Consider the following 6,000-nt stretch of genomic DNA (forward strand, 5'->3'; position numbering starts at 1 on the left):
CCATAACCAGAACATAGATCTTTAAAGACCTGTTTAAAGTTTGGGTAATCCGTGTCAGTACCGTCGAACGACGGCAACAAACTGTTGTCCCAGCGCCCATACTGCGGGTTGGAACTCCGAATATCCACGGCAGACATACTTCTGGAGAGCATGGCAGGTGTCCCACTCTCATCCAGGTTAGATGAACGACGTTCCATCTCTCTAAGCCTTCTGTACATATCACGTACTTCTTGGCGCAACTCCACGGAAATTTTAAGCACTCCCATGTCCATCTTCACTTTCTCAATGACATCGAGGTTCCTGGCGACAGTGCTTGACCTCGCGTCGTCTGAATCATTGTCAAGCCAGTACAGAATTTTTGTACACTGCTCCAACGACGCATAAACTTTATCTGCAACAGTTTTCTGCTCACTAGCTTCATCCAAATCACGCTTGAACTCGCGCAGCTCACTAGTCTCCACGGCAGGTTTTAGACTTTTTATTAGGTCAGATTGGTCCTTGACCTCACTAAAAATGTCACGAATTGATTTTACAGTCACATTTTCACATGAACTAAAACTTTGGCAGGCTTTTAGATTGTCATAAAACACTTTTAACTGTTCGTCAAAAACTTCTAGCCTTTCACTGCCAATAGCGATAGCTCGCTCAATTTTCTGCTTTTTGGTTAGTGGCATATTGATTCACTAGGTACTTATTTCACAGAAAAATTGTCACAGTTTATTGCATCAATAATTCACTGGATGCTATTGATCTCTTGATGAATGCTAACGCCTATTCATCAGATACTTTGAAATTGTCTCAACCATGACACTTTGGTTGAGCTTGACTTCCGAATTAGCGGGAAGTTCACGAGATCAGTTGGCGAACATACAAACCCCCAATACCAGGAACCATCAAGTTTCAACAGCAGGTTTGAATATAGATTTATTGATGAAATTATTTCAAAGACCTGAAATTACAATATCAATTAGTTCATAATTCCAGTTATTTATAACCACGTAATCTTATTTGCTTTTTAAAAATCATTTTTCTCTACGGTAAAAATCTTTGGAAACTTTGGCTTTAAAGGAAAATTATTTGGTTTAATAAATCATTGTTAAATGCAACAATAAGGCACATAAAAATTACTAAAACATATATTAATCATAATTAAGTTTCATGCTTAGCTGGCTAAAGCCTCTTTATTCTACATATAATCGTCCTATACACCATACTTCTTAATAAAAATAACAAATTCTACCTGAAGCTCTTATGGTTTCAAATCCCTGATATACTAGGGTCGTTCACACACAATGAGACCAATGATAGGCCCAATTTTGTTCTCCGAAATCTTCACACTCTCATATCTCATTCAAAAGTAAAGAACGTGCGCTTCAAAATAAACAAACAATCTATGCCGCGCCACATTATGAAAGGAAAGCCAAAGAAGACGACATTTGCGCTTAGTTTTTGGTTAATGATAAGGAATTTAATTTCGAACTTGATAAACACAAAGCTTCCTCGAAAAAGAGGTTAAGACAAATTTAAGTTAATTAATTTTGACATCTGTTATTGGTGGATTGAAAACTATCTGCGCCCTGATTGGAGAAGCTTAAGTGTCGTACATCATTCACCCAGTTAGAGCGCAGGTAGTTTCTAATCCACCTATCCTATTGGTCAAAATTAATTAATGTAAATTGTATTTCCGCTTTTAGATAAAGAATTATACAAAAAATGAATTTTATAAGAAATCCTTAAAATTTGATGCAGATTTCAAATCTCCCCCTAACATTAAAATCCCTTCCAACTTATATATCCTAATCCTTATATAAAAGTTACTGGATGCCAGTCTGTACCAAAGGATAACCTTAACCCTTGGACCGATATTGTTCTTCTTTACAATTTGTCTTCCCATAGATTCAGGGACGGTTTATACCTATTTTGGGGGAGGGTACCATCACCATCCTAAGATAAATCGACCCTAGAAAAAAAGAAAATATTGGCGCTTTATATGCAACTGTCGCGGCTAAATATTTTATGCCAAAACTAAAAAGAAATATCACGCTTTTCATTAGTTCGCGAATTTTGAGTATTCCAGAGTTTATTAGATTTATTTTGTAAACTAATTGAATCTCTCACGCACTGATACAAAAAAAGGGAAAATGGTAAAATTGCAAACCTTTTCTTTAATTTAGGTTATTCCGCCATCTATATGTTTGACAAAAATAGGAATTTTCAGCTGCTCTTTGAAACAAACATCTGAGTTTTTGCTTCCCTTCCCATATGGAGAGATTTAATTTAATTTCTCGTATTCATTTGAATCCGGTGGATAGGAACCGGTTCTCATCCATACGAAAAAACTATGTCTAGCATCGTATTATATCCAGCTTTCTACGAATATAGAAATGTACAATCATAAGATTAAAACTAGTTTTAATCTTATAATTGTACATTCTATATCCGCGGAAAGCCGTTTATAATACGATACGAGAAATAACTATTAAATCTTATTGTTTTGGGGTTTTTATAGATTTGTTCTGTCAGCTATCTCATATATTCTCTCTAAGTATACCTCAATATAATATTTTCTTTATGGTAGTTTTAGTAAATATCTGGAGATCATGATGATTGTATGTATAGGTGTTTTTAATTATTTTATACAGATTTTTATATGTGAATAATTACGTTTTTTTCTGTGTTTTATTATTTTATTCTGTACTAGCGGCTACGCCCCTAGAGGCCTCTAGGGGCACTTGAGGAGGAGAGAGTCAAATTTAATAACCCAATTTCTTATTTTAAATTTTTAAAGAAAAAGTAAAAAAAAATTTTTTTTGGGGGGGGATTTTTCCTTTTCTGGGGGGGTTGGGGGTGTCCCACCCCCCAAAAAATTAGTTATAAACCTTCCCGGGACCTATGAGAAGCTACCCTGTTAAGGAAAACCCGATCGGTTCAGCGGTTAGCGAGATCCTTCGGTACAGACACACAGACACACAGATACACAGATACACAGACACACAGACACACAGACATCCTGTTACTTTAGTATAAGGATATGATGACTATAAAGAAAAAAAAAGTTTAATTGTTTATCGCATCGTATTATAGACAGCTTTCCGCGGATATTAAATGAAAAATTATACGTTTATATCCAGTTTTGTTAGCCCTGAGGGGCCGAAGTCACGGGCTTACAAAAACTGGTAACAGTTTTGTGATTACTCATTTTAATATTTGTAGAAAATTGTCTTTCACTATAGCTGAGAACTGGTTCTAATTCAGCGGATATTATAATAGGTTTCGAACTTATACTGGAATAATTATTTCTTTCATCGCATTATAAACCGCTTTCCGCGGATATAGAATGTACAATTATTAGATTAAAACCAGTTTTTTTTCCCCGAGGTAGAAAGCTAGACATAGTTTTTTCGTATGGACGAGAACCGGTTCTTTTCTACCGGATTCGAATAAATACGAGAATAGTTATTTATTGCATCATATTATAAATAGCTTTCCGTGGTTATAAAAATGTACAATTATAAGATTAAAACCAGTTTTGTTAGCCCCGAGATGCCGAAGGTAAAGCAAAAACTTTTTGATTGTACCTCTCTGAGATATCTAATCAAATTAATAAAAAATATTTTTTATAGGTATAAAAAAAATTAAAAACATTTTTTTAAGTACCAATCACTTTACTTCAATAACAATAATTATTTCAAAATCTATTAGAAAATTTGTTTATTAAATTTTTTGTATTGTTTAGTTTTCTTAACAAAAAATGTAAAATAAAACAAGAATAATTAATGCAAAAGCTGAAAATTGTGAAGAAAAAACTTGGAAAAGGTGTTGAGTTCTTGTCATAAGAATTCAAAAATACACTTCATTGAATAAAAAAAAGTTATATGGAGCCGGCCATTTTGCAAAAAGCAGTTCCAGCTCTGTCTGCGGCTTCAGCTTCGACATAGAAACGCTGATTTTTGATATTTTTTCCATTGATAAATCTCCAATTTTCAAGGATTAGACAAAAAACTTACCACTGCACTGTTTTAAAATGAATACATAATAGTGGAAAAGTTTGATCACTGATCACTTTGCAGGGATCTAAAGGGATAAGACAATGGCCGATATATTGATGTACAGTAATTAACAAAATTATCCCTACTTTAGACTAAAATTAGTAGTGAAAAAGTTTGAACACTCAACTTAATTAACCAACCAATCGTTATGCGATGCCAGTGAGCCGGTGGGCGTTTCCTAAGTGTATCCTGGCTCAACACTGCATTTTGACTTTAAGATAGCTTTTAGGTGATCCGCTTTCAAAATCGGCTAATTAGAGGCGTTGATTTGATTTAAAGATCCAGCTCAAAAAAATAAAAAAATAAATAATTCGTATGAGATCTTGGAATTTATAGAGATGCTGTGATGCCAAAAATTAATTACTTTTCTTTATTTGTTTTAAAGGATGTGATTAAATGTTAGTTAACAACATTTTTAACATTTCAAACATTTTTATTTTATGGATTTTCTGAAATTTACTTTATCTGTAAAAGTACGTGCTACTTCAATTTGTTTATAATTAAAGGAATATTTATCACATAAAACATTTCAAAATTTTTCAAAGCTTGCAAAGAAGTCTTTATTTAATTTTCTTTTATAACCAGGTTTCAATTCAACCTCATTCGTTGGCTTAAAACACATGGGGCTTCTGTTAAATCTTATGTATTATATCACATTATGGTTGCACTACTATTGAACATTATTGTGCTTGCTTTATTTGGTATTGACATCAATAGTTTAATAGCTAATAAAAACTTTAATTAAATTTTTTAAACACTCTGAATGTTTTGGACATATTTTCTTTAATTAATAACAAAATTGACGTTTCGATGATTTAAACAGAAAAATCCTTTTAATTAAAAAATAAGAGGAATAAAAAAATAGAGCCTAGGGCAATTTATGTTTCTATTCACATCTAGCCTTGGCCTTTGTCCCTTTTCATAGCTGTTTTTGTCCTTGCCTATTACTTAGAGGATTATTTTGATTTAATTTAAACTTTTCATTGTTTGCTATATAGGTTTTATCAACTTTTATATATATTCTCTATTAAATAAGTTAAAAATAATCAAATTTTAGTTTTCCCATGAAATCCATGAAAACTTTGCCTGTTTATTTCATCAAATCTTTAAATAAATTATGTAAAATCAGAGATATATGAATACTTGTGTAACAAAGATTTCTATGACTAAATATGTTCACACAATATGCAGAATAATCCTTTATTATTAGAAATATTAGAGTTAGATAATGATATATAAATGATTCCTTATAAAATAAAGCTTCCCAAAAAAAATAATCAGTCATAAAATTTTCAGTGAAAGTTAAAGAAAAATTAAAAACGTATGATAACGATCACACTAAAATCCCAAAACTAAAATATACCATAATGGGCCAAATCCAATTTCACAGAATTTGTACATTATGTTTTTACCATTTATCCCATCAACTTACGTATTACTTTATCCCATATCTAAATTAGTAATTCGCACGTTGTGGCAATAAAAAAGTTGTTGTTTTAACATTTTAACAGTCAGAATTTACCAAAATGTGCAATTTTCTATATATTCTGTCCGAATGCTAGACACAATTACAAAAATCCTATCATGTTTCAGTAAGTCATGCTCATATATCAATATGGTAATATTTTTTTTTGTAGTATTTGAACCTGTATTTTTTTCATTTTCAGACAACAAACATGGGACAATGTCGTGAAAATTAAACTGTAACATAAAATTTTATAACATCGTTATCTTATTCTTTAGACTAAAAACTATGGGTACTTTTATTGAATTTTGATTGGTTGATTCAAAACTACAACTGTGTAAACTTTCCATCCAATAGTTTATAAATTTTTCTTAATTGGGAATTTATATCAAATAACAGTCCATTATCTTATCCCTTAACATCTCTGATAAGTTGCATATTTTATTTACTAAACACCTTTAGAAAATATAATAAAACTACAAACTA

This window comes from Acartia tonsa, chromosome 10 (genome assembly GCF_053477335.1).
Source record: "Acartia tonsa isolate MP-2025a chromosome 10, ASM5347733v1, whole genome shotgun sequence".
NCBI lineage: Eukaryota > Metazoa > Arthropoda > Copepoda > Calanoida > Acartiidae > Acartia > Acartia tonsa.